General features: G+C 36.5%; 1 pseudogene; it reads right to left on the minus strand.

Annotated features, from left to right (window-relative positions):
* Nucleotides 1-544: 544 nt before the first annotated feature.
* LOC124975725 (5'-AMP-activated protein kinase subunit beta-2-like) overlaps nt 545-19,611 on the minus strand; it is a 30,270-nt pseudogene continuing 11,203 nt past the window's right edge.

The following is a 19,611-nucleotide window of genomic DNA, read 5'->3' on the forward strand; positions in this document are numbered from 1 at the left end:
AGAACAGAAATTTTCATCCCAGACTCTAAAATAGCAGAGAAAGCAAGGAGGACTCTAGAGCTAGAGGGGACAGGGCAAGTCTGGTCACATTTCTCCTTTACATACTCTATAGGAGAGAAGCAAGCATTTGGGTATATACAATAATGCCACCTAAAAGTAGTTCAATTCCACATTTTAAATGGGAGAAAGAAGTCTTATTATCACATTCAAGCATTCTTTGAACTAGAAGCTAAAACTGACTCTGCAAATGATGTTTTACTGCTATGAACTCAAATAAGTAAGTGGTATAAAGGTTCTAGCCACCCAAAAAGAAACTGGAAAACAAAATAGACCATTAAATTACTGGATAAGTCAGCTAGCCAGAACACAGACACAGAGACTGAAATTAAAAACAAATGACCCACTGACTAAAATGTAAGTTCTTCTTAACCATTACTGTCACCTTCAGGTAAAAATGAAGTAGCTGAGCAAGAAACCACTACACAACATGTTACACCTAACTCTTCATATAGCTGAGATGTGAAGAACCAAGAATACCACTTACCTTAATAGATAATGCATAGAGATGGTTCAGCATAACATGGTTGGGCTCAGGAAGTAAGGCTGGATTACACTAAGAGACACACAAAAAAATAAAAAGAATACCATTAGCTGTATGACAAACCATCTGCTCACTCTTTCTCAGAACTTTCTGGGACTGTTAAGAACCCCTTATCTTTATCTCCTTTCAATAGTGTATCCACTGCAGTATGTATCAGTAATACATTCTTATTATAGAAAATTTGGAAAATTCTTGGTTCAGGGCAGAAACCCTAAGCATCAAGATCTGCTAATCTTAATAGAGTTAAAACAAAAATCTTACCTACAAAAACTATGGAAGATTTGCATTAAATGGCAAATGCAATCTTAGTGAGAATCATTGAGAATGAATACAGAAGTCAATTATATGCAAACAAAAATTGTAACTATTTTGTATATCTTCAAATGATAAGTATTCTTTATCTCATGTTGGAACAGAAATCTCAGAAATTGGTTCTAGAATACACTGTGGTCCTGATTTTTTTCAGGAACAGAGACAACTATAAGCTTTGATTTTAGTTCCTGAATAAGCTAACAACCCAGTCTTGCTAAAAGGAATCTATAGTGCTCTTCCTACGTATATGATTTATAATCTCAATATACCTTTATAGTAATCCCAACCTCTAGGATTACTGAATTTTGGCCAAATTAATCCTACAGTTCCCCAGATCCTCCTGCAATATTAGTGTCCTTGTTAAGAATAACTTGGGAGACCTGGCATGTGCTCCTTTGGCGCAAGGGGAAGAGCCTGAGCTTTAGGGAGGCAGCAGAAGCGGAGACCTAAGGTGTCCCAAGAATGAGATTTTGCAGTCAATTTTAAAAGGATTTTGGGGAGGTTTTCAAGATGGCGGACTAGAGGGCGGCTGCATTTCATATTGCTCCAGGACTCAGGAGTCAAAAGAGGAGATAGTGAGTGACTTGGGACCAAATCAAAGCCGCCGAGTGAGTCTCTCCCTTTGGGGAGGCATCCCAGATGGGGCGGTACTCCCGGGACACAGGGAACTTTGTGAAGTAGAGTTGCCTGGCGAGACACCCCTCCCCCCGCTAAAGCGGTAAACACGGACCACTGGGAACTTTGCAGAGGAAGATGCTCAGCACAGTGCTTCCTTTCAGAGCAACCCCCCGGGCTTTGGTGGCTGCCCAGAGGATGGCCTGCATAGGCAGGCGATTAGGTGCAGAACAGGGTCCCAGGTTCTAGGCGGCTTTTTGGTGGAAGAGCTGCAGAGACAAGCTGAGGGGCAGTATGCAGATTCCTTAGAAAACTTGGAATGGAACTACCATTTGACCCAGCTATCCCACTCCTTGGCCTATACCCAAAGGACTTAAAATCAGCATACTACACAGATACAGCTACATCAATGTTCATTGCTGCTCAATTCACCATAGCCAGATTGTGGAACCAACCAAGATGTCGTTCAATTGATGAATGGATAAAGAAACTGTGGCATATATATACAATGGAATATTACTCAGCCATAAAGAATGATAAAATTATGGCATTTGCAGGCAAATGGATGAAATTGGAGAATATCATGCTAAGTGAGATAAGCCAATCTCAAAAATCCAAAGGAAGAATGATCTCGCTGATAACTGGATGATGATACATAATGGGGCATGGGAGGGGTTAGTTTTACGGTTAGAGTTAGGGTTAGGGAGGGGGGCAAGAATGGGGGAAGGAAGGACTGTATAGAGGGAAAAGAGGGATGGGAGGGGTGGGAGGAAGGGAAAAATAACAGAATGAATCAACCAACATTACCCTATGTAAATTTATGATTACACAAATGGTATGCTTTTACACCATGTACAAACAGAGAAACAACATGTATCCCATTTGTTTACAATCAATCAATCAATCAATAAATAAATAAATAAAAATTAAAAAATAATTAAAAAAATAAAAAAAGAATAACTTGGAGTAGGTGAGGAGGAAGGATGGGTAGGGATTTGAATCTCTCTTCAGATCAAAATACATACATTTCTTGACTATAAGGACCAGGGGGTGAACTGGAAAGATCTAAAAGATATTTCCACAAATATGAGGAAAAGTACAAAAATTAGGACAATACATAGAAAAATACATGGCCACTAATATTAAATATAGAAGTCATGGATCATAACTTTTAACCCATTTGGTCTACAAGTGTCAAGTAATACAAGGAAACGGTTGCCTAACATGGCAACGAGATTCCATGAAGAGGAGAGGGATCATAGACTTGAGTCCAGGAAAGAGCTATCCTATTTATCAGCTTTACAACTTTGGAGGAAGATTTATTTCATGGGGTGCATTCAAAAAAGAAGTAAAAATCAACAAATAAATGTCTTAACACTAAAGCTCAAAGCCCCAGAAAAAGAAGAGCAGACCAACACCAAAAGTAGTAGAAGACAGGAAATAGTTAAAATCAGAGCTGAAATCAATGAAATTGAAACAAAAGAAACAATCGGAAAAATTAGCAAAATAAATAGCTGGTTCTTTGAAAAAATAAACAAAATTAATAAACCCTTAGCCACACTAACAAAGAGATAGAGGGAGAAAACCCAAAATACTAAAATTCTGAATGAACAAGGAAATATCACTACAGACACGAGTGAAATACAAAACATAATTAGAAGCTATTTTGAAAACCTATACTCCAACAAAACAGAAAATTTCAAAGACATCAAGAAGTTTCTAGAGACATATGAATTATCTAAACTAAACGAGGAGGATATACACAACTTAAATAAATCAATTTCAAGCAATGAAATAGAAGAGGTCATCAAAAGCCTACCAACAAAGAAAAGTCCGGGACCAGATGGGTTCTCAGCCGAGTTCTACAAAACCTTTAAAGAAGAGCTCATTCCAATACTCCTCAAAGTATTCCATGAAATAGAAGAGGAGGGAACCCTCCCATACTCTTTCTATGAAACCAATATCACCCTGATATATAAACCAGACAGAGACATGTCAAGGAAAGAAAATTTCAGACCAATATCCTTAATGAACATCAACGCAAGAATTCTCAACAAAATCTTAGCAAATCGCATACAAAAATATATTAAAAAGATAGTGCACCACGATCAAGTGGGTTTTATCCCAGGGATGCAAGGTTGGTTCAACATCAGGAAATCAATAAATGTAATTCACCATATCGACAGACTTAAAGTCAAGAATCACATGATTATTTCGATAGATGAAGAAAATACATTCAATAAAATACAACATCCCTTCATGCTCAAAACACTAGAAAAAATTGGGATAGAGGGAACATTCCTTAACATTGTAAAGGCCATCTATGCTAAGCCCATGGCCAATATCATTCTAAATGGTGAAAAACTGAAGGCATTCCCCCTAAAAACTGGAAAAAGGCAGGGATGCCCTCTTTCACCACTTCTATACAACATTGTCCTTGAAACTCTAGCCAGAGCAATTAGACAAACCAAAGAAATTAAAGGGATATGAATAGGAAAAGAAGAACTCAAACTATCCCTGTTCACTGATGACATGATTATATAATTAGGGGAATGTGGAAATTCCATCAGGAAACTTTTAGAACTCATAAGTGAATTCAGGAAAGTAGCAGGTTACAAGATCAATGCTCATAAATCCATTGCATTTTTATACATAAGTGATGAATCTTCAGAAAGAGAAGTTAGAAAAACTGCCCCATTCACAATAGCCTCGAAAAAAATTAAATTTTGGGGAATCAATCTCACAAAAGAGGTGAAAGACCTCTACAATGAGAACTACAGAACACTAAAGAAAGAAATTAAAGAAAACTTTAGAAGATGGAAAGATCTCCCATGTTCTTGGATAGGAAGAATTAATATTGTCAAAATGGCCTTACTACCAAAAGTTCTATACATATTCAATGCAATTCCAATTAAAATCCCAATGACATACCTTACAGAAATAGAGAAAGCAAATATAAAATTCATCTGGAAGAATAAGAAACTCAGAATAGCTAAAGCAATCCTCAGCAGAAGGAGTGAAGTAGGGGGTATCGCAATACCAGATCTTCAACTCTACTACAAAGCAATAGTAACAAAAACGGCATGGTATTGGTACCAAAATAGACAGGTAGATCAAAGGTACAGAATAGAGGACATGGACACAAACCCAAAAAATACAATTTTCTCATACTAGACAAAGGGGCCAAAAATATGCAATGGAGAAAAGATTGCCTCTTCAACAAATGGTGCTGGGAAAACTGGAAAACCATATGCAACAGAATGAAATTAAACCCGTATCTCTCACCCTGCACAAAAATCAACTCAAAATGAATCAAGGACCTTGAAATCAGACCAGAGACCTTGCATCTTATAGAAGAAAAAGTAGGTCCAAATCTTCAACATGTCGGCTTAGGATCAGACTTCCTTAACAGGATTCCAATAGCCCAAGAAGTAAAAGAACTGGGAATCAACAAGAATCAACAACTGGGATAGATTCAAACGAAAAAGCTTTCTCTCAGCAAAGGAAGCTATGAGTTATGTGAAGAGAGAGCCTACAGAGTGGGAGAAAATCTTTGCCACTCGTACTACAGATAGAGTGCTAATTTCCAGAATATATAAATAACTCAAAAAACTGTACACCAAGAATACAAATAATCCAATCAACAAATGAGCTAAGGATATGAACAGACACTTCACAGAAGAAGATGTACAAGCAATCAACAGATATATGAAAAAATGTTCAACATCTCTAGTAATAAGAGAAATTCAAATCAAAACTACCCTAAGATTCCATCTCACCCTAATTAGAATAGCTATTATCAAGAATGCAAGCAACAATAGGTGTTGCAGAGGATGTGGGGAAAAAGGTACACTCATACATTGCTGGTGGGGTTGCAAATTAGTACAACCACTCTGGAAAGTAGTATGGAGATTCCTCAGAAAGCTTGGAATGGAACCACCATTTGACTCAGCTATCCCACTCCTTGGCCTATACCCAAAGGACTTAAAATCAGCATACTACACAGATACAGCCACATCAATGTTCATTGCTGCTCAATTCACCATAGCCAGATTGTGGAACCAACCAAGATGTCGTTCAATTGATGAATGGATAAAGAAACTGTGGCATATATATACAATGGAATATTACTCCGCCATGAAGAATGATAAAATTATGGCAATTGCAGGCAAATGGATGAAATTGGAGAATATCATGCTAAGTGAGATAAGCCAATCTCCAAAAACCAAAGGATGAGTGATCTTGCTGATAAGCAGATGATGACATATAATGGGGGGTGGGAGGTGTTAGTGTTAGGGTTAGGGTTAGGGTTAGGGTTAGGTTTAGGTTTAGGATTAGGGTTAGGGAGGGGGTTAAGAACGGAGGAGGGAAGTACTGTATAGAGGGAAGGGGGAAAAATGGCAGAATGAATCAAACAACATTGCTCTGTGTAAATTTATGATTACACAAATGGTAAGCCTTTACTCCATGTACAGAGAATCAAAATGTATCCCATTTGTTTACAATAAAAAAGAACTGATTTCAGTTAAACATATATGAAGCAAAAGCAAAATTAATAAATACAGTGATATTATACAATATCTTAGAAAATTTCCAAAGCACATCCAGTTATTATGTCATGTGCTCCACAAAACACTGCTGGGAAGTACACAGAATAGTTCTTTTTTATTTCCTTATCATCGTCATCATCATCCAAAAAAATGCAAATTGGTTGAGTAACTGGCTACAGTAAACTTAGTGCAAATTAAAATCTAATAAAAATGTATTCTAAGGCTTACCTCAATGGATTGGGAAATTAGGTGAAAGAGGAAAGTGAGAAACATCAAAAGTATGCTAGTGTGGTCTCTGTATAGTTATGATTGACTATTATTCATTGGTTGCTCTGTCAGAATCATATAATGCAAAAATGTAGTTACCAGGGGCATCATAATTTAATTTTGTACCTTTAAACCCTTTTAAATCACTGCTCACCAGTCAAGAAGAATGTCCAGCTTAACTTTGATAGCTTATATAATGAAAACATTATTATCCAAAATTTCCTGAATAATTATTATACTATGCAGTTTTAGAAACAACATGTCACCCTTATGCCCTGAGATTATTAATATGTTCCACTTCAGGACTTGTGATTGCTGAGAAACACTGAGTCCAACCCCTGATTTTACTGTTATGGAATACAGAACAAAAAGAATTGAGGGCCTTGTCCAATGGTAAAACTACTTAATAGCAGAGGCAGGCTTTGAACTCAAAGAGAGAAGAATACTTAGTGTAAATACAGTCCACAGTTCTTTAGACGGGCATAGATCTTACTGTAAAGTAGCAAAACAGTAATTATAAATTTGTTTTAGAGAATATTTGCATTACTGACATAGTAAATTAAGTAGAGATGAAGGTCTTGGAAAAAATAATATTATAGGAAACAAAAGGGGCTGGGGATATAGCTCAGCTGGTAGAGTGGCCTTGCAAGCACAAGGCCCTGAGTTCAATCCTCAGTACTGCAAGGAAAAAAAGAAGAAACAAAAGTATATAGAGATCTTTTCTCCTACCAGGGATTTTTTTAAATAAAAAATTTACAAAATTTTGATTATATGCAAAAGAATTGCATGCTATTGTGTGTGTGGTTTTTGTTTTTGAAGCTACTTTCCCTCAAGGAGTACTATACTTGTAGGGTCTCATAAAACTACAGAACTGTCAACCAATTTATCAAACTGGCAGATTAAGCTGAGGCAGCTTAATAAGACAAACACAGAACCTCTAGTCTCTGCTGGGTGATACCACCAAAGATCAATGGAAAACTTGAAATATTACTAGAAAGTTTTCAAACAATAGGCTATAATCCACTAATGGGTTATAAATAATACAGTAGCAGCCATGTGCTGTGGCACAGGCCTGTAATCCCAGTGACCCAAAAGCCTGAGGCAGGAGGATCTCCAGTTCAAGGCCAGCCACAGCAATTTAGTGAGACCCTGTTTCAAAATAAAAGGGGTTGTGGTTGTGACTCAGTTGGTAGAGGGTCTCTGAGTTCAATTTTTAGTACCAAAATAAATAAATAATAAATAAATATTTTTAAAAAACAGAAAATAATACATCACATGGAATAAAGGCAAATATTATACCACACATTACACTTCTGTATATCTATGTATGTGTGTATTGGGTTGCAATAAAAAATAAATGTCTTACTGTAGATACTGGGTTAAAAAGTTAAAGTACACTAGACAGATTTTTTTGGTATAAAGAAGGGTATCTAAATGTTTATATAAGAAATAGGTGCACATATATACAGGATTCAGAAGATTCCTGAGAAGAAATGGAAATAAAAAACAAAATTAAAAGACCATTTTCAAGAAGGAAATTTAAAAACCACTTCTGGGTTACAGGAAAGACAAGAAAAAGAGAACAAATATTTTAAAATTATCTTGACAAGATGTCTCAGAGCTTTCCAGAACCTAGTTTTAAAGCATCAAACACCTCAAAATCAGAATTCTTGACATGGATGAAATTGTTTATCATGCCAAGCTGACTGGTAACCACAGGCTGAAACAATAAGCAGAAAAAAATTCTTGAATTCCCTTTTCAAATCCCTCTTTTCCATCCAACTTACTCTCTGCATCTACTAAAGGTTTCAAATGATCACACTCACCATCTCCATCTTTTATCAAGAGGAATCCTTTAGGGTAAGGGAACTGCTACCATCAATTCAGAGAGCAATGATAGTTAAAATGAGGCTGCTAAGTCATGGTGACCTTTGGAGATCAAAACCTTAGCTCTGATGGATCATGAACCCACTGTCCATCTACAAAAAACTTGTATTGGTGCTCTTCCCTCAGGGAGATCCAAGATGACAACAAAGTCATTATGGCTGTAGAAGAAAACAGAAGATCAGTCAAGTTAGTTTAAGAAGACAGAATATAGAAAACCAAGTGGTAATTACAGTATTATACCAATGACTTCCCATATACCTAAGCCACTGTGTCCCTTGTGTAAAAAATAATGTATAAATTCAATCTCTTTATCTATGTCATCTTGGACATATGTTTGCCAACCCTTACAACAACTTTGGTCCTTAAACCAATGCCTAGAAAAAAAATAGTCATGATCTCCCAAAATGGTTCATCTTGGTATAACTATTTTGCTCTAGAAGAACAGATCCCTCACAAGTATAAGTACCTTAATGGATTTGGGGTATAGAAGTCCTTAAGTAATGGTGAGCCATTACTGGAAAATGATCTATCTGGTTTTCTTGGCCATGCTAATAATCAGTTAATTCATCATTGCTCTGCAAGTACCACATAACACTACCGCCTTGAAATTTATGGTGTGTTTTGCTTTAGTGCAGAAGTCAGAGAAACAGATGCTGTCAGTTACAGGCTTCTTCCAAGCATGGAAAAGACCTGTGTGACACGACCCTAAAGAATACAGCCACAAAGCTGTTAAATTCCCTTGAGGTAATGATATTCTAAGTGGTGAAGCATCTGACTCACAATGAGGTTAAAAAACAATGCCATATATACTAAGTGGTCACAGAAAAGGCATATTACAAAGAAAGCATCTCGTGGTTGGAGATGGGAATTACAGCCTGTTCACTCTTATTAGAAGGGATATCAGTTCAGGCTCTGGACCCCTCAGCCTCAACCAAGAAACTTATCTTCACCTCTTAATCAGTAGAATCTTGGTGCTCCAGTTGTTGAAAGACATAGAAATGAAGACCTCCTTCCCTCCTTCAGACCAGCAGATAACAGTAGGCTGGGCCTGCTGGGTGGGCTTTATGGAGTCATCCAAATCCTACTGCATGATACAAACTCTTTGTTCCCAGTGAGCTGTAAGAAGGAGTAGGTTATCCCTAAAATAAATTGTGACCCAAGATCTCTTAAAACAATTATTCTCCTTCTTAGGGTAGATAGGGATGCTAGGCTTCAGCTAAGGAAATAAGCCTTAAAATTAGAATAAATCAGATTTTTAAAAACCATAGAAAAAGAACTAACTCATCTTGAACCAAAAATGGTCAAATGGCTTACACTCAGGTGTTGCATAAATCATAGTCTAACTTTTGAGTTTGCATACATTACTTACCCTCTCAGAGCCTCAAGATTGCCCTTAAAAAAAAGAAAACAGAAATAAAACCCTACTACCTACAGTCAGTTTAATTCATAGGCAGGCAATTATAACATGCTTCTGAGTACCTCTTAAGAGAGAGAAAAAAATGAAAACAAAAGATGGGTATATTTTTAAAAATTAATTCAGGTATATATTTTTCACAAGCAACTATAAACAACTCTCAATTATCAGCTGTTAAGAAAAAGTTACAGATACAAAACTTCATAAAAAATTTATAAACTCTATTTTAGCTAATAAGTTTCACAAAGAAGGGACATTAAAAATTTAATATTGAAGGTCTGGGGAAGTAGCTCAGTGCCAGAGCACTTGCCTAGCTTATGCAAGGTCCTGGGTTCAAGCCCAAGAACCACAGATTAATCAGTTAATTAAAATAAAAAAAACAGATCATTGATTTTATAAAATGGAGAAACAGTGGGCTGGGAATGTAGCTTAGTGGTAGAGGACTTGGCCTAGTTAGTGAGAGGCAGTACTAGAACAAAAAAGTGGTTATAAAATCTTACTTGCTCACCTATTGCCAGGTTTACTGTATTTGAGGAATGCTAATTTTGGCACCTCAAACATTGAAAGACAAAAACACAGTTTCCTTTAACAAAAACAATTATATAATCAAATAAGTTTTGCAGGATTCTGAAAAATATGAACTGCTTGGTTTTTTTTTTAATTACCATCCCTTTAGACCAATAGTTGGCAAATTGCAGCCAGTAAGCCAAGTGCTTTTATAAAGTTTTTACTGAAAAATAGCTACACTCATTTGTATGCCTATTATCTACAGCTGTTTTCATGCCACCGGGAAAGCAGTTGTGAAAGACTGTATTATCCACATAGTCTAAAATATTTACCATGTGGTCCTTTACAGAAAATGTTTGCTAAGCTCTGCCTTAAACTGGCTTAAACTGTTAACACGTAAAAAGGACTATACAGTGTTAAGTAAAGATATTACCAAACAAAATGAAGTGCATTAAAAAAAAAGACTCGCTTATTTACTTAGGATTTTTTTGTGTGTGGTGGTGGTGAGGAATGGAAAAGTCTACTTTCCATACTGTTTCTCACTATTCCTCAAAACTACAGTCTGAGAAAACAGGCACATAATCTAAAATAAAATCCAAGGTCTGGGAATATAACTCGGTGGTAAAGCACTTGCCTACAATGCATGAGGCCTTAGGTTCCAGCCCTAGAAGCTGTTTAGTTTAATTAACTAAAAGAAAGAAAAAAATCTGAGAAAAAGAAAACTGAAGAGGCTTTTACAATATTACAAGGAATTAGCATAAGAGAAAACCTAGTATCCATATTCTAAAAGCAATGCATTCTGTCTGATTGGCTGCATTAGACAGGAATTTTTGCATATGCTAAGAATAGCCTAAGATTCTAATTCAGACATAGGATCTGGGAATCTGTTTTTAAAATCATCCCAGATGAGACTGTGATTATGTTAAAATAGAGAAAAAGCCTCATCTTTTGAGGTACATCATAATTTGTTATAACATCTGGAATTTGCTTCAAAACAATTGGTGGAAGAATAGTAGATTAGGGTATGGATGATATACATTCATTCATGTTTTGATCAATCTCTAAACTTGGGGAGAGGTACTTTGTAAATAATTCAAATTTTCCATAAAGTATTTAAACACATCTCAGGTGATTCTAATACATAAATAAGATTGAGAACCATTGAATTAGTCTGCTGAAAAAGGCTGGCATCCAATGGAGGTCCCACTGCCATTGTTTCTATCAATTATTTTATAACTTAGGATTTTTCATTTAGAATTTGAAAGCCACAAATAACTAATACTCCAACATTTCAAGCAAAGCCTTTCCACTTATGACATGACATTTCTGTGGTAGGAATGAGTGCAGCTGACTAGAAAAAAGGTTGATTGCTTTAAGTAAAACAGCAGAACCACTGGTGAAAGAGTGAAAACAACAATTAAAATTATAGTTTGAAGAGGTTTTAGTAAAATACAGAGGGAAGAAAAGGGTAGGTTGAAAACCCTTAGATTTGGATGGGACCTTAAGAATTATATGAACCATTTTCTTGCCACATGGCAAGATTGGAGTGAGGGAAAGAATGATCCAGAATAGGCCCCAATTCACACAGAACAATTTGGCTTTAATTCAGGACACCAATGACTTCAGTCATGGTTTGACAAATACAATGTACTTAAATCCTGAGTCATTGATGTAGGAAAATGGGTAAAAATACAATGAGGTCGATCACCTTGGGAAAGCTTTAAAGAAGGAAATACAGATGGCTGGGTAGACAGATCACATGATGAGGAAGAAGTTCTGAAGTGAGAGAGGAAAAAAAGGAATGGAGAAAAAGCCCCATGAAATGTCCCTTTCAACCACTCTTATATCTCACCTGTATGATGATGTTCTCAATTGGGATCCCAAAACACAAACCATAGCATCCAAATTTCATGTACTACTGCTGTGGCAAATAAAACTAATTTCTCTCTAAAGCCTCAAACATATCCCCCAATTGCCTCAATCCCTCCATTTTTCTATTTCTCCCCTGAACAGCCTACCAGAAAGAATTAAATATATTTATGCTGACACTTCTAAGTTATTAGAAACATTAGGATGGTAATCACATTGCTGTCAGCTCCATCTGTCTTTTCTGTTGGGGGCGGGGGAACACAATTGACCTCTTCCTATAACTCCTTCAATTGAAAGCAAGGTTTTCAGGGAAGCGATGAATTGTTGCTTTTAGGCTAAGGAAACATTTTGAAGGACTACTGCGGAATGGAGCTATCTGGGAATCGCTGTCTCTCCCACTTGAGAAGCTGGCCTGAAAGTACAGCCTGTGTCACAACAACTACAAAATATACGATGAAAACTGAACAGTCAACTAAATTGTGCCCTTTATTGATCTTCAAGACTAGGCACACGTATTCTAGAGTATTTGCTGCCTGGCAAGGGGACAGCTCAGAGGACGCATGAGGCTTGATGCTGCAGAAGCAGTGCAGCCTTCTCTACAGCCACCTCATGCGGCCCCAGGTGTGCTGAAACATTTTATGAGCCGTCTCTCTGAGTGATGACTGGGATAAAATAATAACATGGACTTCATCTTCAGGAAGAGGGAAGTAGAGGTCAAGGCTAGAGGCTGAAACTGTGCAGAGCCACAGGATGTCCAGTCAGCCCGAATTGGGGTCCTGGGGAATATTTCAAGATGAAGTGTCTAATAGTAGATAGACCCTGACAAATTAGTGAATTGTTAGAAGAAGGAGAATACTCTTATAAGCTAAGAAATAGCATTTTTGCAATGATTAACTCCAGAAGAAATAAACTCCAAGAGAAAGGGCAATAACAAAAACATTAGAAGGCACACAAAATGTATAAAAAGGTCACAGACAATTCTAGGGTTGGGAGGAGTCCAAGATTTTATGATAATGGGACTTACCGTTCCCTACAAGAAACCTTTATTACTCAATATGTGTTATATGTACAGACCAGCAGCATTCATGTATCACCTGGGAGCTTGTTAGAATCTAAGCAGGATCCGAGGTCCCATCCTCATGTACAGAACCAGAATCTGCATTTTAACAAGCATATTTTAAAGTGTTAGAATCACTGCTTTGACAGCTGATAACAGCATAGATTCAGATTTGATCCCTTTTCATATATTGCACACACTGTGTACAGAGTAAGCTTTCAGTAAAAATTTGCTGAGTGATGAGTACAGGAATACTGCTCACTACATTTCTAACAAGATATGCTACTTAGGCATAGTGATGGGGAAGGCAGCCAAAACTGGGGAACTCCAAGTCACAGAGGCCACAGTTTCTTAGGGAGCAGCACTGTTTGTTATAAAGTCTGTTCTTGTATTATGAAGTTGAAAAATTTACTTAACATACACTGCACCACCATTCTTTACTCTGTTTCTTTATGAACTCATCTTCTTGCTATAGATCAAAAACAGTTTAAGGGAAGAGGTGCAATTTTACCACAACTGCTTGCTCACCCCTCCAAATTCTTGACTGCCTGAGCACCTCCTTTTGTTTATCCTTACTTTTCTCCTCTCACCTCCAATTCCTTTGTCTTTCCCCTGTGACTGACTGGGGATTGAACCCAGGGCTTATGTGCATGTGAGGCAAGCACTCTACCAACTGAGCTATATCCTGAGCCCTGCTTCTGTTCTCTTAGAGAAAGAAAAGCAGCAAGGTGATTAGCTGACTGAGGAGAGGAGACAAGTATTTGAAGTTTGAACAGGTAGGAGGTGTGAAGTAATAAACTAGAATAGTAGTATAGAGAATTGACTAGAAAACCTAAGTGTGAATGGCAGATTGTACTGAAGGTCTAGGTATGTTTGGTGGTTATGAATTTAAGACAAGCCAATCCACCATAGTGGTATTTTTGACTTACCATATTTAGCTTTTTGGGTGTGGGCATACACCAAAGGTAAAATTTATCCAAGAAGGTATGGAGAAAGGCAACAAAGGAGTTGAGAGTGCATAGCAGGGTGGGATTATAATGCTGGGTGGTGGATTTTAAATCTGTTGGGCCGGGAAATGAAGAGCAGATTGATGGAGGGTCCAGTGGAGTCAAAGAACTGTTGGCTGATGGCATTAAGTACCAAAGGGAATGAGCTTAGTAGGTAAGAGGTGGTTTAGAGAGTAAGATTTTTGAAATTGAGATTTCAGTGATGTTGCAGTTATTAGCATTGTTTTAGATATGACCATAAGTGTAGGTAGGTGAGGTGGATCACAAAATCATTGGAATAAGGTTACAGAACTGAAAAATGAGATGACAGAGTGTTAAAGGCCACTTCAACATTCATTTTCTCTTCCTTTTCAATAACCTTAGTATGTTGCCTTATAAAGACACATCCCTTAGCTTCCCTGGTAGCTAGATATGTGATTACATTCTTCCAGTGAGATCTAAGTGGAAATTCTATGTGGAACTTCTGTTAAATCTCCTTAAAAGAAAGGGCGTGACCTTACATTTCTCCTCCCTTCTATGTGGCTGTTCAGAGAATGGCTGAAATCCAGCAGTCACCTTGGACCATGAGGTAGCTGGGAATAGTACAGCAGAGAAAGGAACTAAGGAGCTGTTATATATCAGGTCTGTCTACCTCTGGACTTTTTTATATGAGAGGGAAATAAGCTTCAGTCCTATTTATGTTATTGTTTGGGGCTTTTCTATTATATATAGCCAAACCTAATCCTAACTAATATGTTGGATTGATGAAAGTTATTACCTAGATATGAAAGTCAACTGCAGGAGTAGTTATGTTTACAGAGAAAGGCACAAAGCTTGATTCTAAAATATTTACAGAATGAAGGAGAGTAAATGGGTCTGAAAATAACTACAATGAGGAGAGGTGGTGACCAGTACTTCAAAGGAGCAAGAGGATTTGAGAAAGTAAAGAGAAACAGCAATGAAGAACTCTAGGCAGCATGAGGAATATACCCCACTTTGTTTTTTATGTTGATCCTGACTTTTTAAAAGACCTATTTGATTGAGTAAATAAGTTACAGACAGACACTTGTGTTTCAAACCACAACAGAATATTAGATACTGACTCAGATCAGTGATCTATTCCAGAATATCTTCTGAAAGAACATGTTTACCCCACAGACATTTCAAAATGTTAACACCCCCGATCTCCTTAATGTTTTCTAAAAGTGTTGTTCACTATTTCAGTCTTTAAAAACTCAATCATATTTTTATTTCCCATGTTACATGTATTCATTCAATTAATTAGTCTATGGATGCTTCACTGTGTTCCAGGCACTCACTACACTAGGCACAAAAAACACATAAATCGATTGCAAAGAATCTGCCTCCCGGGGCTGGGGAGATAGCTCAGTTGGTAGAGTGCTTGCCTTGCAAGCACAAGGCCCAGGGTTCGATCCCCAGCACCACAACCAAAAAAAAAAAAAAAAAAAAAAAGAATCTGCCTTCCAAGAGTTTACTAATTCAAAGTGGAAACATGTAAAAGAACTGTTACCATGTAGTTTGATAAGGATTTTCAACAGGTGAGGTAGAAGCACACAGGAACCCAGTATTTCATATTGGGGTTCAGGGAAGAGAAAACAGATGAATTGAATCTTGAAGATGATGAAGGTATTATTTAGCTGGAGAATTTACTGAAAGTACAACAAAATAATATACAGAAGCATGGAAAATCATGCACTTTGTGAACTTCCAAGTAGGCAGTCTAGAGAATGTTTATTATTGTATTACTATTAGCCATAGTAACAAGGCAAAGTATTAAGTAATATTACCTTAGTTATGCATGTAGTTGCCCTTAATAAAAATGTCATTTGTGGGGACTGCTGGCTTCATGTTCTCATATACAAGAAAACTTATCTAAGTGAATTGAAGAAATTGTCTTTGGATTTTGTATCACCATTTCTCAGTCAATACAATTATAGTCAATATTTACTCAGAAAAGGAGGCAAAGTTTGCTATGGTAAGTTAGATTATATTTTATTAGATCAACTTAATTTGAAAGTAATCAGGTAAACACATAGTAATATAAATGAATGGTATAGTTAATGTTCTTCCTCTAAGAAAATTCCACTAGACTGTAGCTCTGAGTCAAATTCTGAATCAAATAAATACATTTTTAAAGTAATTTTAATTTTGAAATAGTTTTTTATTTAAGAAAGGTTGCAAAAATATTTCAGAGTTCTTAGATATATCACACCCAGTTTTCCTTATTGTTGACAAAATTTTCCTATCAGAAAAAATTACATGGAGTTAGTCATTTTTCAGAGATGCTGATTTAGGGTTCCCACCATAATATTTGATAATCAACATGCCTAAGGACATAATATAAAAATGACTAAAGGAGTCCCTGAGCTCACAGTCTAGGAATTATTGGAAGGAAAAAGTGACAGATTACAAGAGTAAGGGGGGATGAATCAACACAAATGAAAACCCAGGATTTCATTGTCGAAAAAAAGCAGAAAGAGGATCAATGCTTCTGAAAGAGAAATAGAAGTAATTTCTGGGAAATATGAAGCTGAGAGTTGTTCCATCTTGTTAGTTTTGGAAGCCATCTCTAGATTGAGCTTCCCAATGAAAGCCAGGGCATTGACAACGGGACATCTAAAAATAAGCCATAATCACTGCAAAGAAAATAACAGCTAGCATAAACCTGCTCATTGTCTTTGTTGAAGCTATGGAATTACTCTTTTCAATTACTCCTGTCTTCATAGGCTTCCTGATACAATCATCAGTGGTTAAGGTAGTTTTTCGAGCCCCATCCCACTTTCCAGGGACCTGTAGATGAAACTGGACTGGAGTACAGGGTCCCAAATATAACTGTAATGCTAACTTGGGGTCAGTGAAGGCCAGAGACAGTAGATTAGGCCTGACTCCCACCAAATCAGCAATCTCTTCCATGCTATCAATGTAGTCTCCCTGAATGGTATGGTGTTGACTGTCCATGTATCTAAAAGTAGAGAAGATAGAAGCCATAGTCTATCAACAAGGCAATCAATTAACTAATCAATCAGTCAGTGATTTCTGAGTGCTGGTATTGATTTTATATTGGACTATGAGCTGTAGTAAATAGTGAAGAAAAGGTGATATTTGTCACCATCCTTAAAGATCTTACAAATCTACTAGTAAGAGATAAGATAGGTATACATGTAACAGAAATCAAGGGTTTTGCTAAATATTGTGGGTTTGATTGCTAAATAGAAATGTAAAAAAGGGTACTTAAAAGACGGCTATAATAGGCCCTTGAAGGATGTGAAAGATAAGATGAGAACAAAGAAAAGTATTAAAAATCAGGGAACAGCAGCAAAGTGAAAGAATAAAGCAGGAATGGGTCAAAGAATATTTATTATAATAATATTATATAATATTATTATATAATAATATTATATAATATTTATTATAATAATATTATAATATAATATTATATTAATAATAAATTAGTAGAAAACAAGAATGGACAACATTCCAGATTCAGAAGACTCTGATGAGAAAGTGGGAACTCACCACAAAAATCCTCAAACACGGGATTCGCAATTATTTTATGAGGGCACTGGTGGTGGGGTGGTGGGTGTCCACAGATCAGGGCTTCCCAGGGAAAATGTTAACTTGGAATCCTGAAAGGATGAGGGATGGTGACTTATCCTACAAAAGGAAGTGGCCCTCCAGATGGAACCAGATGGAATGATTAGAACAACTGCAGATTTGGAGTGCTAAAAAGACTTTTTCATGGGAAAATGTGGTGAATAGTAAAATATGTGGAAGAAGTGTGAGACTTTCACTTGCTACTTTCTATAATGAAAAGAAAGAACAATGGAACACAAAGGAAATAATAGGAAAGTCAGATTAAGCTGATTGAGGGATCCAAAAACAAGGACAGGAGAAAATGATTAGAAAATAAATTTTAGGTAGAATTCTTGGGATGGAACTCTGAAGGAACTGATAGATTGTCAAGTAGTACTTTATCAAAATGGGGCTGGAGTTTTGAGGATATGAAATAGGAAATAATTTGAGAGCTTTCCTTTCTGGAGATGACATTAACTCAGATGTTTGTATGCATGCATTTATTTATCCTACAGTAGAAGGTCAAGAGCTGGAGTTTTCATGAAGGTTTCACAAAAGGATTCACTAGTTCCAGTCTTGCATGATTGTTATGAGGATTAAATAACCTCCGTGTACATGAAATGTTGAATGTAACTGTCAACCCTTAATAAATTATATCCTTGGGGACTGCTTGTAGTCAGAAGGTGGTGGGACAAGACTAAGTCAAAGGAAAGACAGCAGAAAAGTCCAAATGAAAGAGTTTAGTGCCAGAAAAGAAGGGAAAGAAAGCATTCCAAGGGAAAACATTTTAAAATGCCAAACTCAGTAGTGAGAAATTGGAACCTGGTCATGGATGACCTTCAAGGGAACAGTGTCAGGAGTAAGGAGGTGAGTTTAAAATACAGGGACTCCAGGGAGCAAAGGGAGAGGCCTGAGAGCATAGGATGTAGAAACTTTAGATGTTTTGGCAATGAAAGAGGGGAAGAAAATAGGAGAGCACCTGATAAGGATAAGAAGATTAAATAAAAAATTACTTTCTCTTCCTCCAAGATAGGAGAGTTATGCTAGTATTGTCAGTTGCAGAAAACCATCATTTTGGAGCCTTCAACAATCAATTTCCACTTTGTCTGAATAAAAGCAACCCTGAAATTGAGCTCAAGTTCAGACTTCTGAATCACTGTGTTCACTAAAGCACTAAGCAGCCAGCTGATATTATTACCTTACCAAATCACATGGACTTTTTATGCTCTGAGCCACTGTAACCTGCATGTGCTATTCACCTGATGACAGCCAGCAAAGCAGTCACCTCAGATTTGTAAATATACTTAACAGAATTGAAATTATCATTCATTCAACATACTCTTCCTTCCTTTGGCAGCTCTATTACTACTTCAAGTAATTCCTCCTAAAATAACATACCTAATTTTTTCCTCCATGAGTTTTTTTCCTACCTAATTTTTCTTTTAAGTCCTAAACATAGTCTTTATACCATTTTCTTGCGTTTTCTCTCCTTTCTCATCCATATTTAAACTATTAGTACTATTTCCCCATTCTGTTGTCACAACTATTGTTCCCTTTTTAATCAGAATTCTAAAATTAACAAGAGGAAACTGAAATGTAGTAAAATATTGTTTGTATTAAGAAATAAGTAGAAAAATTACCATACATCATCTTGGGAGAATTTCTTACCTTTTTGCCATTTCCTCTTGAGTTTTAGTTATATTTGCCATCATTTCACTTTGTGAAGGCAATTTCTTTAGCCCTAAAGAAAAAATTTAAAATTTAAGTGTAAATTACCTCAGTAAAAACAATGACCCTATTAACAATTACTGTGTTATGGGGAATTCAAAGAAATATAGGATAATTTTCTGTACTCAAAGAGATTATAGTTTATTTGATTACTTGATCCTGCCACCATCAAAATATAATAAATTGAGCATACCTAACTGGAAAAACAGAAATCTGAAATGTTC

Source organism: Sciurus carolinensis, unplaced genomic scaffold, assembly GCF_902686445.1.
Source record: "Sciurus carolinensis unplaced genomic scaffold, mSciCar1.2, whole genome shotgun sequence".
NCBI lineage: Eukaryota > Metazoa > Chordata > Mammalia > Rodentia > Sciuridae > Sciurus > Sciurus carolinensis.